General features: G+C 39.9%; 1 long non-coding RNA gene across 2 annotated transcripts in view; it reads right to left on the bottom strand.

Moving 5' to 3' along the window:
• The window catches only part of LOC132660050 (uncharacterized), a 176,043-nt gene that overhangs the window by 130,474 nt on the left and 26,704 nt on the right, over positions 1–18,865 (bottom strand). Inside the window, exon 1 of one of the 2 annotated variants that reach the window (XR_009601228.1) lies at positions 6,708–6,833. The exons of the other annotated variant lie outside the window; for it this stretch is intronic. This is a non-coding gene — a long non-coding RNA (uncharacterized LOC132660050). Of the gene's footprint in view, positions 1–6,707; positions 6,834–18,865 lie in introns of those variants that run through there. 2 annotated transcript variants of the gene reach the window in all.

The raw sequence follows: 18,865 nt of genomic DNA on the forward strand, positions 1-18,865 counted from the left end.
TTGATCTGTGGTGTTGGAGAAGACTCTTGAGAGTCCCTTGGACTTCAAGGAGATCCAACCAGTCCATCCTAAAAGAGGTCAGTCCTGGGTTTCTTTGGAAGGAGTGATGCTAAAGCTCAATCTCCAGTACTTTGGCCACCTCATGCTAAGAGTTGACTCATTGGAAAATACTCTGATGCTGCTAGGGTTTAGGGGCAGGAGGATAAGGGGACGACAGAGGATGAGATTGCTGGATGGAAACACCGACTCGATGGACATGAGTTTGGGTGAACTCTGGAAGTTGGTCACAGAAGTTGGACATAGAAGCCTGGCATGCTACAATTCATGGGGTCGCAAAGAGTCAGACACGACTGAGCAACTGAACTGTTCATTTCCTCTCTACTTCCAGCTTTTGTCTTTCCCCCAGAATATTTATTGAGTGCCTCCTCTAAACCACTCACTCTATCAGGTGATGGTGATGGAGAGTGTCTCTACTATAAGGACCTCATGTTCTAGTTGCTACTTACTGGTGGTAGAGTTATAAAGGAATAACCACCAGTCTCCCAATTCTTTCCACCTGACATATGTGCACTGCCATGTATAAAATAGATAGCTAGTGGAATCTACTGTATAGTATAGAGAGCTCAGCCAGGTGCTCTGTGGTGACCTAAGTGGATGGGATGTGGTGGGGAGGGGGCGGTTAGAAGGGATGTCCAAGAGGGTGGGGATATATGTATACATGTAACTGATTCACTTCATCATACAGCAGAAACACAACATTGTAAAGTAGCTATATCTCAATTTTTTTAAAAAAGAAAGAAAAAAAAAAAACAAAAAGGAAATAACCACCAGACAATGTAATAAACACTGCAAAAGAGACAGTATACTGTGAGAACACAGGTAATGGGGACAGTTAAGACAGGTTTCAGAGAGCAGTGACATTTAAGCCAAGTCTTGAAGAATAAATAGGGATTTTGTGCAGTAAGGGAGAAGAATATTCCATTCACAGGCATCCATGGGAAAGGAACACAAAGACATAAAAATATCCCCCTCCAAGAGCACATGGTTTCTTAGCTCCTTAGTTGAAGAGACAGAATAGCAAAATGAAATGAAGAGAAAGTGTAGCTATTAAAGCATGATTGTTGACATCACCAGCTATCTCCTCACTTGATACGGAACATCGTATTTTTCAGAGTTCTTACATCTTCTAGGGCTTCCCAAGTTTAGTGATAAAGAATCTGCCTGCCAATGCGGTGACTCAGGAAACCTGAGTTCGATCCCTGGATTGGGAAGATCCTCTGGAAGAGGAAATGGCAACCCACTCCAGTATTGTTGCCCAGGAAATCTCATGGACAGAGGAGCCTGGCAGGCTCTACTCCATGAAGTCGCAAAGAATCGGACACAACTGAGCCCACATGCGCACACGCTTCCTTATAGATCTTTGGCTCTAACAATATATTGTCAGGTAGTGATCTACTTATCATAGAGCCAAAGAAACAGACTCCAAGGCCACACAGAACACTAATGGAGGATTTAGGGTTAGAATTCAAGATGCCTGTCGGGCTGACAATATCTGGCAATGTGAAATGAAAGGCAGGAGATTGTCTTCTCCAACTACTTAAAAACATTTCTTCAACCGCTTTCTAGAGGTAAGCATTTCATGTCACCTGTTTTTCTTTTTTAAGTTGGCCACATCTAGCTGCCATTTACTGAGAGTATATCCAACTAAATTCACCACATATGTTATTTCACCACTCTTCAGAATGACCCTGTGGTAGGTGGTGGTGTTATGGCTATTATTTTATAAAAATGAGGAAACAATTGCTTTAGTAGATTTTAAGTCAATTGCTTTAGATTTGAAGTACTTTAATTAATCCAAAGATATTCAATACAAAAGAGGCCGAGCCAGGTTTTAGGATCTGGTTTGACACCAGTGCCATGTTCTTCCAACTCTGTTACATTTCTGAAATGAAATCTAACCTAAAGCACAAGTCCATCTTCTATTTGTTCTTCCTCTGGGTTATCTGTATGGCAGAACATGGCATTCTTGGCCTTGTATGTGTTATTCAGAATTGTTTACTCACTGGAAATTACATCTTCCATTGTAATTTTATATTTATACTTTTCTCTAGCCAAGTTATACCACATGTACTCATGCACAGTCTTCAGCTTTAGCTGTCATATAAGTGTGGTCATATGAATCATCCTCATGTCTCCAATTATAACACAGCTAAATAGGAAAAAATGAGCACCAATGGTAAAGTTAGCCTAGTCAATATGGTTTTTGTAAAACCATAAACAAAATCAGGAAGAAAAATTTGGGGGGGATTTTGCTGACAGCATTTGTATAACCCAGTAACCACAGGAGATTTGAACATTTCCTTAACCTACACCTATCCATTCTTAGATGAAGAAAATATTAAAATCCTATTGGCTATATATTTGCCTCAAAAGAGATCCTTCTCCTGTGATGAAGACCAATTATGTCTATTCTTCAAGACTTCTCTTTTTGTTCTTAATTTTGAGATGTGGCGACTGGTTTTTCTACTGTCTCTGAAGCACTATTCAGCAATCAAATGTATCTACAGAAAGCAATCAGATGCACTTTTTCTGGGAAGGAAGTACACCAAACCTCATCTTGCCCTCAGAGATAAGAAAGTAAACACACTTCAGCTTATTCTAATGTTCCTCTTCTCTAGCTTCTGATTTTAGTTGTATTATTTTTACAATTTAAAGCTCTATAACAGTTCTATTTTTTCCTGTAACCATATTTTCATAACTGTTTAGTCTTAATTCTAAATTTAAATCTATTATGTATAATACCACAGCTGGGTTTTAAACACAGTTTCTTTATGCCCAAGTTTTAAATTTTGATTCATATCTAAGTTGGCCTGATTTCATTTTCAAGTTTGTTCCTTTTTTATGAACAAATTATGGGTGCTATAGTCTGCGGGGTTTTTGTATGCTTCAGAATGTCTCCTGGTTTTATATCTGAAAAGCAACTTACCTCGGCATACAATTCATACTTCTCTTAGATTTTGTCAAAACAGTTCCATTTATCTGGTATCAAGAGTTGCTGTGGGGCTTTCCAAGTGGCTCAGTGGTATAGAATCTGCCTGCCAATGTTGGAGACATAGGTTTGATTCCTAATCTGGGACGATCCCACATGCTGCAGAGCAACTAAGTCCTTGCACAACTTTTTTCTAATTTCAGTTATTTAATTGTTGGAAAGTGCTCTAGAGCCCACGTGCCACAGGAACTGAAGCTCATGCCCTAGAGTCCATGCTCCGCAACAAGAGAATCCATTGCAGTGGGAAGCCCAAGCACCACAACAGAGAGTTGCCCCTGCTTGCCACAGCGAGAGAAGAGCCCTCGTAGCAACAAAGACCCAGCACAGCCATGCCAAAAAAATAAAATAAATGACTATATTGAAAAAAAAAAAACAAAACAGTTGCTCTGGACAAGTTTGAGGAAAACTCCTTTTCCCCTTTAACATTAAACTTCCCCTTGGATGCCTCTATTATTTCCTTACCCTTAAAGTTCAGTAACTTCACCAAGATGTGGCACAGCAGGTTTTTGTATTAATCTTTCTTGGCACTGGCCTGATATTTTTTTTCTACCTGCAAATTCACATTTTTATTTTGGGAAAGTTCTTTTCTGCAGTTTTCTGAATGTTTTTGTTGATTGCATGAGTATGTGTGTATGCTTTCTTTAGGAAGATGGGGTATTTTGTATGTTCTACCTGTCTACTATCTATTCTGTAAGTTACAGATATGTTCCCCACCCCCATTTTTCCTGTATACTCTTCTATAGACTGTTTTATATTCTAAGCTTCATTTTAAATTGTACTTATTCTACTGTTATTATTTCATCATGATTTTCCTCTGCTACTACTAAGTCACTTCAGTCATTCCTGACTCTGTGCGACCCCATAGACGGCAGCCCACCAGGTTCCCCCGTCCCTGGGATTCTCCAGGCAAGAACACTGGAGTGGGGTGCCATTGCCTTCTCCAATGCATGAAAGTGAAAAGTGAAAGGGAAGTCGCTCAGTCGTATCCGACTCTTCGCGACCCCATGGACTGCAACCTACCAGGCTCCTTCATTCATAGGATTTTCCAGGCAAGAGTAGTGGAGTGGGGTGCCATTGCCTTCTCCGGATTTTCCCCTAATGTAATATTTTACTTCTCTCTTCCAACTTGCTCTATTAATTTGCTTATCATCCTTCACTGTTTTAGCATCTCTTTTTTTATCTGAGACTTTTTAAACTTTAAATTTCTTTAAAATTATAGTGATTTGAATTATTTATTTTTTAGTTAATTCTCTATTTTCCTTGTATTTGTCACCTCTATCTCCCCTCCCTAATCTGTGTTTTATGTTGATTCTTTTCTAACACATACATAGCTGTTTGGGGTCAGGTATTCTTAAAGAACATAATGGGGAGAGATGGGAAATGAAGCTAGAAAGCCCACAGCTTCAATTCAGTTTGTTCTAATGGAACTGCTCTCCAGAGCTCACTTTCCTATTGCTCTTAAGGCCCATCTCACCTCAGCCTTAGACATTTGGTCTATGGGAAGACTTCCCTTCCCCATATACTCTCCTGCACCTTTTAAGCATTACTGCTTCAGAGGAGTGCGTGTGCATCTCAGTCACTTCAGTCGTGTCTCTTTGTGACCCTGTGGACTGTAGTCTGGCAGGCTCCTCTGTCCATGGCATTCTCCAGGCAAGAATACTGGAGTGGATTGACATACCCTCCTCCAGGGGATCTTCCCCACCCAGGGATCTTCCCCACCCAGGGATCAAACCCCTGTCTCCCACATCTTCTGCATCGCAGGCAGATTCTTAACCACTGAACCACCATGGAAGCCCACTTAGGAGGAGAGACTACAGGAAAGACTGGGGGTCATTATGACTTTGCCTTCAGCTCTGTCTCCCTGCTAGCTTGTTATACCAAGTAACAAGAGAGATTGCCTGCTTCTCTTGCAGCTGGCACATGCCTGTGGATTTGATTACTCTAACTGAAGGAATATGGGTAGATCCTTTAAACATTTATTGCTCATTTGTAGGAAAATCTGTGTCTTGCTCGAAGCCTTGAGGGTAAAGATACTAGGTGTTAATGCCTTCCCTCACCGCAGTTTAAGTTATAAGTGGGAATTACCACTATTTTTCCATGAAACAAAGACTGACAAACTGAGTCTGTTTGGATTTTCAGCCTTGGATATTTGGCAGTATTTTAAAAAAATGAATGAGGCATGTCACACCAAGGAAAACAACTGACGATATTTGTTGACAATAAAATTCAAGTTTTCAATATTATAACTTTTAAAAATCTTGTACTTACCACTATAAACTTGACAGCTTTTCAACACATAAATACTTTTCTGATGATATCGGTGGTGATTCTAACAAACATGATTTTTGATATTGCATCACAAAATTGTGTTAATGCTTGTAAGGTTTGCATGACTCCATAAACCAGTATTTTCCAAATAATCAATCATGCATGCTACAAAACCATGCATGGGGAAAAATTCCACTCAAAGTGCAAGGGAAATCAATGGATTTTAAAGTAACAGAGTAGTAACTGACTCACTGATATAGTTTCAGAATCTACACTGCAATTAACCTCTAACAAACTATTTAATACTACTTATCGAGTTTTGGTGTAATATCAAAGAAGAATATCCAGAATTATCTGGAAACGCTTTAAAAATAATTTCCTTTTTTGACTTCACTCTGTTTGAAGCCAGATTTTTCTTCAAATACTTTAACCAAAGAAGTATACAGCAGGAGGTGGAACATAGATTGAGAATCCAGCTGTCTTCTATTAAGCCAAACATCAAAGATTTGCAAAACTGAATGCCACATGTATTAAATTTTCTTGTTTTGGAAAATAAGCTATCTTTACTAAAATATGTTATTTATGTTAGCATGAAATGAGACATTATTGTTATTTAAGAATAAAATAATAATTACTTGAAAAATTTCTTTAATTCCTAATACAATAAATAAAGATATAATTCACATAAGCAAAGGATTTTTGGAATCCTTAATAATTCTTAAGAACATAGAGACAGCCTTAGACCAGCAAGTTTGAGTATCTGTATTAGGTGTACAACATGATTTGAATTGTACTTCTGTACAATGTAGTACAGAAGTAAGCTGTGCAGGAATGTAAAAGCAGAGAAAACATTATGGGTTAGAACTGGCTTTGTTCCAGAGTGGCATGCAGGCAATAGATGGTGAAGATTCAGATGTGAGAAGCAAAGAAGCAACAGCGTGAGAAAAAGTGCGGTGGGGATAACAGGGTGGGTTGGGAGGACTATGAGAATCTCTCAAGCTTCAAATCTCTCTGTATTCCACCTCGTCTCTCTGACCCTTCATCTTGTCAGCACATTCCCTCTCTCTCCTCTTTCATTTTGGCTTTTACTCTCATTCTTGCTCTCTCATCACAGCTGAAAATGATTCTCTGCTTTTAAGGACTCATATTGGGTCCACCTGGGTAATTCACATTAATCTTCCCATCTCAAGATATTTTACTTTAATCACATCTACAAAGGCTCTTTTGCCAAGTAAGGTAATATATTGAAAGGTTCTGGGGATTAGAATATGGACAGATTGTATTTTTTTGGACATATTTTAGGAACCATTATTCTGCCTAACAGTCTTACTTGGTATAACAAAATACCATAGATTGGGTGAATTATAAGCAACAGAAATTAACTTCTTACAGTTCTGAAGACTGGGAATTCCAAGACGAGGGTGCCAGCATGGTTTGGTTCTGGTGAGGGCCCACATTCAGCTTCAGAGCCCGTGCCCTCTCGGCCATGTTCTCATGTTCTTAGGCAGCGTAAGAGGGGAAGGGAGTATCCTCAGGCCTCTTTTATAAGGGCGCTAATCCCACCCATGAGGGCGCTTCTTTGAGACTTAATTACCTCTTAAAGGCCCCATTTCCAAATACCATCACTTTGGGGGTTAGGATTCAACATATGAATTGAGCGGGGTGGCACAACATCCAGACAATAGCACTACCAAAGCAATGAATATTTTTGAGCAAGGAAGTGGCATAATGACAGTGGTACTGAAGGAAAAAAGCTCCCCAATAACTATCCAGTATGGAACTGACCTGGTGCCAAGTTTGGGGCAGAGCTCTGCCTCTGTGGAAAACAACTTCCATGTGTTTTTGATGCAATACAGATGAAGAGTCCAGGAGACCATCTGCTGACATCCTGGAAGGCAGATCACTTTCCCATTGCCTTGTGCTACCCACATTTGTCATTCAGGTCACCGAGGGGACAATCATCCATAGTTTCGAGAAGCAACTTCTCGTTTTTTATCTCCAAAATATTCCATGAAAAGAAAGTACACAGAATTGCCATACTAGATCTTATAGTATCCAGACTAGAAATCAACACGTTAGCAGAGTAGACAATTTTCCCCTCTCAGGACCTGGGATCTTAGATGACCTTTCACGTGAAGCATTTAAGTACTGTGGTGGGCTTGTTGTTGTTGTTCAGTCGCTAAGTTGCCCCTGACTTTTGCGACCCCATGGACTGCAGCAGGCCAGGCTTCCCTGTGGGCTTACTGAAACTTAAAGCCAGAGGCAGGATTTGAATGGGTACTGGGTTGCCACCAGTATTCTAAAGAAGAAACAATATGCTTAAATGCTTTTGAGTAATAATTTATCAGGAAGGCTAAGTTATGAAAAAAAAAAAGCTTTAATTAGACAAAAGAAACCCACAAGATGGAGGTAGTTCAAATATTTTCCAACGTAAGCTTCCTTTGGAAAGTAATTTAAATGTTTGTCTGCCTTCCCATCGCATTTATGTGTGATATGTTGAGTAATTAACTAAGGAGTATAGAAAGGGAATCCCTGTGGTATAAATTCCAGGAACAACTACAGACTCATCCAAAGGCCACTTATAAATTAGAAGAAGTCCAAATTCATAAGCTAGGCTCAAACAGAATCAAGTATCCTATAAAAATAAGAAAATCAGAAGAACCATTATTTCCACCCTCTCAAAATATTTGCAAGAAAACAAGACTCTCTTTCTCCAGTCAGGCCAATAACTTATCCAGAGCATTCTTAACTACTGATGCTAAATATCACAGCATTTTGGAACTTGCAAAGTTTTATTATCCATTCAATTCTCTTGGGTGTATGCCGTTGACTATTTTTGCCTATGCGTTTTCTCAAGGAAAAGATGTCATAAAGTCAGGACTGTTCTTAAGCAGAACAGGCAACATTTGCTCTAACACTTTCTCATTTCTCTTTTGCAAAATTTTCTTCTGAGGAAGCTATCACAACCTTTCTTCCTGGCACCTGCCCCAGGCAGCCATGATGCTGGTACCTATAGTTCTGCACTCTCCTATTCCTATTCCTTTGACAGTTCTTTAAATTGTATCTTCTTCTTTTGGACCCAAGGTATTGTCTAGCTAATTGTAGATGGATGTAATGGATTAGGTTCCCTTCCAGGCAGTGTAACATCTGTAGCCTATGGACACCACCATTCCCACCCTAGTGTTTTTAACTCATAATTTAGATAGGTTTTTTGAATCTGTGAATGAAAGGTGAGGTAGGTAGTGAGACCCAACAAGGGAGGGTCAGAGAAAAGTGATAAATTTAGAAACCCTGGGCATCTAGTTGTGAAAATGCAAGTACACAAAGCACTTGCTCCAAAAAGTAGGTGTGAAGAGGGTGGGAAGAGTTTTTAAAAGGAAAGTTTTACTCTACCAGGCCTTCTCTGGTGGCTCAGATGGTAAATAATGTGCCTGCAGTGCGGGAGACCCAGGTTCAATCCCTGAGTCGGAATGATCCCCCAGAGAAGGGAATGACAACCCACTCCAGTATTGCCTGGAGAATTCCATGGACAAAGGAGCCTGGTAGGCTACAGTCCATGGGGTCACAAAGAGTCAGACATGACTGAGTGACTAACATTTTCACACTTTTCACATTTTCACTTTTACTATTTAAATAAATAAATAAATTATGTCTGCTTCACAGGTTTCCTTTGCTTAGGGTCTTCCATTTTTCTGTGAGCCGTTTCACTGGGTATCAGTTGCACTGAGAGGGCAGTTAAGTTCAGCCATGTGTCTAAATAGTTTGTGCTCTCCCATGGGAATCACTTGTATTTGACAATTCTGTTTGAAGTTCTTATTCCATTTGGGAGTTCAAGAGGTAGAATCAAATAAGCCTTGGGGGATGTGGGTTTATAATAAGCCTTGGGGAAAATGGCATATCAGTGCACATGTTGAATCAAACATGAGAATTAAACATCACTCCTTTTTACTGAGCCCATAGATGATCTCAGGATCCTTATCAATGTCCCATCTAGAAAGTCCTCATCGAGCAACTATAAATGACACATGTCTGTTAACAATGTCTTCTGATGCTGATATTTGGGGGCCTTGCTGCCCATAAAGGGACTGCCTCTTCCAAAGTCAGTCAGTTCCTAGAAATGCAAAACAACTTGCACAGGAGTATGGTTTTCATGTGCAAAGCAATCAGTCGAAAGCCCACACCACAACCACCTCCTATATTAAGCTCTCCTACTCACTACTATCCACCTGCTGACATCACTTCAGAGCCAGGTACCAGACAACTAGGAATAGTGCCTATGCTCCAGCTCTGCTGAAGTTATTCAAAGTAGTGGATCCTAAACCTGCTGACCCTGCCTTGTCTGTTCCTTCCCACAAATCCTGTTCCCAGTTCTCCTCTCTCTTTCTCCTTCGTGCCCAACTTTGGTGCTTCCAACACATTTGCTGAAGTCCTAACTTGACCCCCATGGCACTGCATGCCCCCTTTTATTGGAATTTTGTGAATATTACAAAGCGTCTTTTCAATGGCACTCATCTCCTGATCTGTTGACCTTAGCATATTTAAGCAATAATAACAATATGGCCACCTGATGCGAAGAGCCAACTCATTAGAAAAGACTGATACTGGGAAAAATTGAAAGCAAAAGAAGAGGGTGGCAGGGGATGAGATGGTTAGATAGCATCACTGACTCAGTGGACATGAATCTGAGCAAACTCCAAAAGATAGTGGAGGACAGGGGAACCTGGTGTGCTGCAGTCCACAGGGTCTCAAAGAGTCAGACACAACTTAGCAACTGAACAAGAACAACAACAAAAAACTATGTTAAAATGACGTAGGATGGAATTACCTGTCCCCTGAAGCAGAATTTCCAGAGTCCTTTCTAGCTTAAGTAATCTTTTATTCTCTTATCTTAAATAGGAGAGTTTTGTACTGTTTTAACAATAGATATTTCAGTTATAACAAGTCCTTGATCTTCTGAAGTTATACAGTCTTTAATTCCAAAAATTTTCTGAATCAGGAATTACATAAAGAGAAATTCCATAGTGGGTCTTGTGTAAATGTCACTGCTTAAGTGGAGGCAGGAGAAAATGGGACTCAGTTTCAGGAAATTTTTCATTTTGCTTTATTACAGCCAAAGGTAAAAAAAAAAAAATAATTCTGGTGTACTTTTTTTTGGACTTCTGTTAACTTTTTTTACTTCTCTTTGGTCTTCTGTATTCTGTGCTTTTGGGTGAGAGGAGTAGAAGTTCCCTCCTGATAGTATAGGATGGGGTAAGTTTGGGATGTATGCTAGGAAGAATCAGGAAAGTACTGGAGTAAAAGGATCCCCTTAAAAGGCACATAAACATGTCGCTCTGTAAGCAGTGAATCCTCAATAAATACTTTCAAAGGAATCTACTAATAATAAATGAATATGGTTTTGCTATTATTTTATTACATAGTATTTGAACTGAATTGTATCCCCCACCCCCTTTCAAATTCACATGTTGAAGTCCTATCCCTGGTACCTTGGTTGTGATCTTATTTGGAGACAGGCTCTTTACAGAGGTAATAAAGTTAAAATGAGGTCCTTAGGCTGGGTCCTAATCCAATATGACTGATATCCTTATAAAAAAGGGAAATTCTAGAAGCAGACACGGATACAGGGAGAACACCATGTGAACATCAAGGCAGAGATCACAGTGATGCTTCTACAAGTTAAGGAACACCAAAGATTGCCAGAAAAACCTTAGAAGCTAGGGGAGAGGCCTAGAACAGAGTCTTCCTCACAACTCTCAGGAGGAACCAACCCTGCCGACACCTCAGTCTCAGATTTCGAGCCTCTATTACTGCGAGACAATAAAATTGCTGTTTTTTTTTTTTAAAGGATATGCGTATAAGACAAAACACAAGAAATATTTCCAAATATATGAAGAACTTGATTATTAATAGGAATATTATGGAATTTTCCTGAGTGAACTAAGCTCTGAATTTATATAAAGTGATTCACTAAGTAGTTTTAATCACCCCATCCTTCTTTGCATGTATCTTTTGTTTGAAAAACAATTACTGCAAACTCTCTCCAAATATACTGCATAGAGATGTTGTAAGGAATCATTTGACTTTCTGGAAATTGCTTTCAGCTACTATAAATTTTCAGAAAAAATTATGTTTAAGGCAAAATTATGTAAGCATTTGTGTAACAGAATAAATAAGAAAGAAGTGTATTTCATTCAGTTCAGGAATTCATACCTTAACTGAAGTCATGATTAAAAGGTACCATAGTTATTGGAAATCAAGAAAACAATTTAGAGTCTGTTTTAAAGAAGCTCTACGTGAATTTTCTTCTTTTGTTATTATGTTTGGTTTTGAAAATGCACCATTCACAAAACTTCTGGGAAGCTGGACAAAACAGATGTATAATCCTCCAAAATGGGACAGGACTCAAGTCAAAATATTGTTGGCTGAACATTTAAGAACAAAATGAGGAAAAGACTCACCTTTCTCCTCCACTTGAAGGTGCCAAGTAAAGCCTTCCAAATAGTCTAGAGAAAAAATATGCCTCTGGCTCATTATACTTGCCTTTGAGTCATACTCAAAAAAAATTTTTTTCAAATGAGAAAAGGAAAGACGAAGGAAATAGTAAAAGTAAAGGCACTAATTTTGTGTGGAAGGAAACCACGACTGTGGACACTCTGAGCTGTGACCATATGAAAAGAAAAACTTTGGGGGAAAAACCAAACCCTACCTTATTCAATGCTTTCATTTTTTTTTAACCTGCTTATAGTAATTGTATTTTGTTTTCACTTTCATTTCAATGCTTTCATTTGAAGATGAAGATATTAAAGAATGATGCGCTCCTTCAGAATCATAGCCTTTCTCTGTGTCTCGAAGACTCTTGAAAGATTTTAAAAGTCTTGCTCCAGAACCATTCATAATGCTGGAGAAATTTCCTTCTTCTGCATAATTCAAATCTATTTGTCAATGGAAATTTGACATCGCCCTCAAAAACACTAGCTATACAAGGATTAAACACTAGATATACAAGGATTAAAGTGTTCACAGAATCCTCTGGGAGTATATGAGTTTGACAGGATTTATCTTGCTCTAAGGTCAATTCAATCCTAAAAATCCTGACATCCTTTCCCTCAGATAGGGAATAATATAGAGTTTTGTGAATATTACTCTCTCAGGCTACAAAAACTAAATTGATATCATCTCTAGGATCAAGACTTCTGGGGCATGAAAGAACAAATGAAACTTAAAATACTGGGTGTACCATTTAGCCCCACTATTTCATTTAGAGACTTCCCAGGTGGCTCAGCAGTAAGGAATATGCCTGCCAATAAAGGAGACATGGGTTTGATCACTGGGTTGGAAAGATCCCCTGGAGGAGGAAATGACAACCCACTCCAATATTCTTGCCTAGGAAATCCCATGAACAGAGGAGCCTGGTGGGCTACAGTCCATGGGGTTGCAAGAGTTGGACATGACTTAGTGACTAAACCACCACCACCTTTCATTTCCAGGTATCACTAATGGTAAAGAACTCACCTGTCAATGCAGGAGATAAGAGATGCAGGTTTGGTCCCTGGGTCAGGAAGATCCCCTGGAGGAGGGCATGGCAACCTACTCCAGTATCCTTGCCTGGAGAATCCCACGGACAGAGGAGCCTGGCAGGCTACAATCCAAGGGATTGCAAAGAATTAGACATGAATGAAGTAACTTGGCACACAGCACCTTTCATTTTGAATATGAGCCAGCTGAGGCTCAGAGATGGAAGTGCACACTGAAGCATCCTGAGGTCCCTTCTGTGGGTCACGCAGAACTGACTTCACCCATGTGCCTCACTCCTGGTCTGCCCACCCTCTTGCTGCAGTGTTTGAAGAACTCTAAATATCTCGTCAGGTCTCACTAGAACCCTTTCCTGGTTGACTGAGTCCACTAGAGAAGAAGAGTCAGGGTGTCCTTATGGCCACCCCATTTGATCCACACCCCTGCTCTATAGATTCTGAAACCACAGGGGATTCTGGGTACAGGCCTTTGAGCAAGCTGTGTGGGAGGCAACTGAAAATGCCAGGTGAGGAAGCAGGGCCTGGAGTTCCCAAGAGCAGTGCTAAGTGGTATGTGTGGCTCCTGCATTTTTCACCTTTCCTTCACGTTTACTTTCCTTTTGAAAATGTTTTATTTTGAGTAAGACTAAAGGCAAACAATATACATCAGAGATATCTTTCTCTTGAGGATTTGGAAGGTTTCACGTGGTATCTTTAGATAGGAGAGGAAGGTAAACCTTTGCCTCATTGACAATGTCTAGCTAACTGTTCTTCAGCTTGAATCCTGGCCCATTTCAGAGGCCCCCGGTTATACATCCATTTTGTCTGACTGCCCAGAGGTTTGATGAATGGACATATTTTTAGGATCAAAACAACTTGTTTAGAGCAGTGTTCAAATTTTAATATGCATAGATGTCACCAGGAGGGTCTGTTGAAACACAGATTGCTGAGCCCCATGCCTCGATTATAACTCAGGAAGTTTGAGTGGAACAAGTTCTATCAAGTTCCCAGGTGATGCTGTTGCTCGTTTTAGCATCCACAGTTGCCCCTTTGAGACCCAGCCTTGGCAGTATTCCTGTTCACCTTACCTGCTTTCGCTTCTCTGATAAGCCCCTGTCCGGACTGAGAAGCAACAACCATGTGAGGGGGAGACAGTGAGAATAATGGTGTCATCTTCTCAGAGGAACCACCTTGCTGCCGTTACTCCTACTTCTTACTAGTGACTATTTTAGAGTTTGTCTTGGGCTCTTTATTTCTCTTACCCCTCACAGGTAAATGACCATAAAATCCTATAGATTCTGTATCCGAAAAGTCTACAGAAACCCTTGCCTACCTCTCCAGTGCCTTTCTCGCCTCCTTGACTCAGGTGAACACGATCTTTCACCCAGAACTCGGCAGCAACTCCCTAGTTGGTTTTCTTTTTCACTCCACTATCAGCAGGTTTCCCAAAAACATCTGACTTAAGACATCTGATCCTAAAACCGGGCTGCTCAGAATTGCTCCACTGCGTCTTCTTAGTTTTCAGGAGAAGGACAAATGGGCAACAATAGCTTGGGGACATTTATTTTGCCTTTCCATTATCATCTTCCTTCCTCCTATCACACCAGCACTCAGAGCATTTGAGATCAAACTTGGCAGAAGGTGGAAGAGCTTCGACTTTGTAAACCTCCTTCCACTTAAAACAGCTATCTTTCATTTTAGTTTAATGGGCATTTGTATCTACCTACTATGTACAATGCCTGACACTTTTTGTCAGTTCTCACAAAAGTCAGATGGGTTGCTAGGAGGAAAGAATGAGTTAAGGAGCTGCCTAAGATTATACCCGGGCTTCCTTGGGGGCTTGGCGGTGAAGCATCCACTTGCCAATGCAGGAAATACAGGTTCAGTTCCCAGGTTGGAGAAGGGAATGGCAACCCACCCTAGTATTCTTGCCTGGAAAAATCCCACGGACAGAGAAGCCTGGTGGGCCACAGTCCATGGGGTCGCAAAAGAGTTGGAAAGACTGAGCCGCTAAACAACAGCACAGAGCTCTGAGCAAGGAGTGATATGCGCTGACATTGCGTCTTGAAAGGAGCACTCAGAGAACAGACAGTAGGAGGGAAGAGCAGGCAGAGCACAGTCAGGGAGCTACCGTGCTACCTGGGACATTAGAATAAAACGGTTTACACCAGGGTACCTGGTAAGAATTGACTGGATGCTGATATTTGCTGGTGATTTGACTACAGGTGTGAGAGGGAGGACTCAAGGATGACTCCAGGTCCAAGTGTCATTTTTGTGCTCAGTCACTCCCCTAGCCCACTCCACCCCCACTATGCTTAATCACCCTCTCTTTCTAATCCTGAGGACTCACATTTCTTGACCCAGGTACTTCAGTGTCTCTCACTCTCCCATCCCACGCCTGCCTTTTTTGATAGTTCCTCATACTCTACTTCTACATACCTTTTATATTCTGAACTCATCCTTACTGTGTCCCAGTGTATGAATTCCTTGCATAGCGACTGGTTAATTCGTTTGCAAAAGTAAATAAAGATGAATGTGCTGGTTTGAAAATGTCATATACCCCTCCCACCAACACACTATACATTTCTATTTTTAGTGCATCATCCCTGCCTTATCTCATAATCAGGAACAATTACAGGCATTTGAGAGGCAACAGTGAGAGATTTGAGGCATGGGGGCCTTTTCTAGAAGGAGCTACTTCATTTATATCATCCTCACAGTAATCTGTGGAGAAGGCAGTGGCAACCCACTCCAGTACTCTTGCCTGGAAAATCCCATGGACGGAGGAGCCTGGTAGGCTGCAGTCCATGGGGTTGCTAAGAGTCGGACACGACTGAGCGATTTCACTTTCACTTTTCACTTCCATGCATTGGAGAAGGAAATGGCAACCCACTCCAGTGTCCTTGCCTGGAGAATCCCAGGGACCGGGGAGCGTGGTGGGCTGCCATCTATGGGGTCGCACAGAATTGGACACGACTGAAGCAACTTAGCAGCAGCAGCAGCACAGTAATCTGATCAGTACTTTTATTCCCATATTACAGAGAGAAGAACTGAGATTTCAAAGGCCTGGGCCCAAGACATGGCTGGTAAAACAAAAGAACTGGGATCCAACCCAAACTCTCTGACCCCTGGGTCCAAGCTTTTCCCTCCATCCCAAGCCCTGCTGTAGTAGTGGGTGTTCAATTATTATATAATAACTTCTGGGTTATCAGGACACCAGGAAAGGACCTGCTCTCTAGCTATGGCACATTTCTGTTATTTCTGAACTTCAGTCAGACTGGCAAGAACTCAAAATTCTACCTGGTAAATAATTCTAATGTTTGTTTCTAGTGCTCAAAACAGTTTTATGAATGGTTTTTACTTCAGAGCTATGTCCTGCCAATTTGCTAAAACTCCAAATTGCCTGCTTTACAGTCTACAAGCCCTACATGTGCTTTTGAGCACGAGCTCTGGGTCATCTTCAGTCCTACAGAACAGTCTGATAGTGGATGACAGAAAAATAAAATTAGAAGTTGGGAGCTGGGACTTTCTTTCTCTCACAGATACCTTGAAATGTGGTATTTAGTATTTCCTGGCATGAGCTTGGGACTTACAAGTGTCTCACCACTTGTAGTGTGACTGTAGCACATTAGGTCTACGCTGAATCTTTTTATCCTTCACCTCTACGGGTGCAGGGAAAGAATGAACCATTAACGACCTCGTCAATTTAATAGACCATGTCAACTTCTCTATCTAGTCCTATAAACAGAAAATCAGACTTGTGGTTTCCTGCTGCCCATCTGGATTTCCAAACTGCCTTTCAGCCATGAACTTTGTTCTTCCTGATTAGAAACAGAGACATTATGGGGAAAGGGGATAGGGAGAGAGGAAGGAAACAGTAATGAATCTTATCAAGGCAACTTCCAGCCCTGGGATTACATCATTCAATTAGGATATGCTTATGTAGGTAAAGATACCAGTTGCTATGTGTTTCCTTTCCTTGGAAAATCCTTTGTGTCAAACTATTTTTCGTATAATACTAAAGTTTACTCATTAGTTCATAGTGGTAGTCCATTTACCTCTTAGGAAAAGCTCACCACCATAGATCTATATTAATATTTTGGCATTTAAAAGATAATCTTATATTTTAGTAAGAGTAAAAAGTTTTACTTATGCTGCTGTTAAACTTCAGCAAGCAGTCAAAAAGTCATATAGGAATGTAGCTGTAGCTTGATTAAGGACTATTAGCACTCAAATTAAAGGGTTTTAAATAGTAGTAATAAACTTTCAAAGTATTACATAATATTTTTAAAGTAACAAATAAAACATCAATGTTTATTTTTTGTTTCCCTGGGCTAGCTGTTTTTTTAAAGATCATGCTACTTTAAAATGATCTTTGTTAATAAAGTAGAATGGTGGTGTAGCAAAAGGGACTTATTCAAGCATACCATCTGCTGTTACCATGTATAACAAGACTAATGTACTCGACACTTAACATGTGTTGTCATAGTTAAATATCTGAATCACTAAGTTCAGTGCCCTGAAAAACTAATATCTTTGGACTACATTATATGGTGGATGATCTGCAACAGTAAAATTAAAATTTTATTTTGCTCAATTTTAAAATTGGTTGGCAATTCTGAGCACAGAATATTTATAATGGGCTCATTGTCCTGAAGCTTTGAATTGTCATCTTTCTTTTATTTAGCCAATAAAGTGTTTGCTGAACAACTACCATGTAATAAAGTCTGGGGTGAATTAGATACAAATTCAATTCTAATAAAATTATAGTCAAATGCAATTCAAATCAAAACATTTCATGCAATAAGCTCTTTCATGGAGCTTTTATAAGGTGATTCAAAAATTTTGATGGAAAAGCAAATGGTCAATAATCGCCGGGATTATTTTGCAAAAAGAAAACACAGTAAGGAGTCTTCACCAAATATCAGACTTGTAATACAGATGGTGTGTACCAATACAGGAAGCCCAGAAAATCAGAGAGACATATATGGAATCACACACACACTTTAAATATCTTTAAAGCATTATGAACTGGATCAAAGCGCTCAAGTTTGTGCAGCTATAGACTGAGTTCTGACCAAAAGAACACGGAGAGAAGGCGCCTCCGAGCCCTATCCATGAAACCTCACTTGGAATACCCCACGTTCTTTTTTCCCTGACCTGCTAGACAGCTGTAGAAAATTTGGTGGAGCTCCCTGAGGACCAAAAGATGACAGAGCCACTAAATGGGAAAAATATGAATGACCACACAGAGTGGAGACCTTGCACCATCCACTTTGTGCACCCCCAGTATACAGCACCATAACCAAGAAATAAACCTTTACTGTGTTAAACCATTGAAATTTAACATTGTTTAAAAGTCAGCCAATTTTTACTAATATACTATATGATTACATTCATATCCCCATCTCGTCCTAGTCAACAATGAACTCTGAGGGCAAAAACATAGAGTGTTTCATCCCATGCTGCTTGCAAAAGGAGGATGAATAAATGTTTATTGAATTAATAAAGATTCAGTTAAGCCAGGAGAAAGAACTAATACATTTATGTTTCCCTGTACCCACTTCTCCTAAAGTAAAGTAATGTTAAAACAACCATGTACAGAAAAAAATTTCTGAAACATCAGAAAAATAAAATAGCAAGTTAACCATATTTCACTATTTCTCAAGTATTCTAGAATATGATATTTTGCTGCAGTAGAAAATAAGAGATTGATATGTAGTTTCCAAAAGACACAGTCATGCATTCTTTAAAGCAATTAAATGAAAACACTTTTCAACCACTATTCTCAAAATGAAGAGAACACAATTATCTATGTTCTATTGGTCCAAATTAATTTTGATCCCTAAGTTGGCATTTGAAGCAGGAAAATTTCATGGTGTCACTTTCCCAATGCTCTTTTGACTACACAGGCGTTTTGACACATTTACTGGAGGCAAACAGTGTATTCAAATGGCATTTAATACACAACCTTCTCCCCTCTTTTTCTTTTCTTTTCCATTATTTTTTTTAATTGAAGGATAATTCCTTTACAGAA

The sequence above is a fragment of the Ovis aries genome, chromosome 7 (genome assembly GCF_016772045.2).
Source record: "Ovis aries strain OAR_USU_Benz2616 breed Rambouillet chromosome 7, ARS-UI_Ramb_v3.0, whole genome shotgun sequence".
In the NCBI taxonomy this organism is placed as follows: domain Eukaryota; kingdom Metazoa; phylum Chordata; class Mammalia; order Artiodactyla; family Bovidae; genus Ovis; species Ovis aries.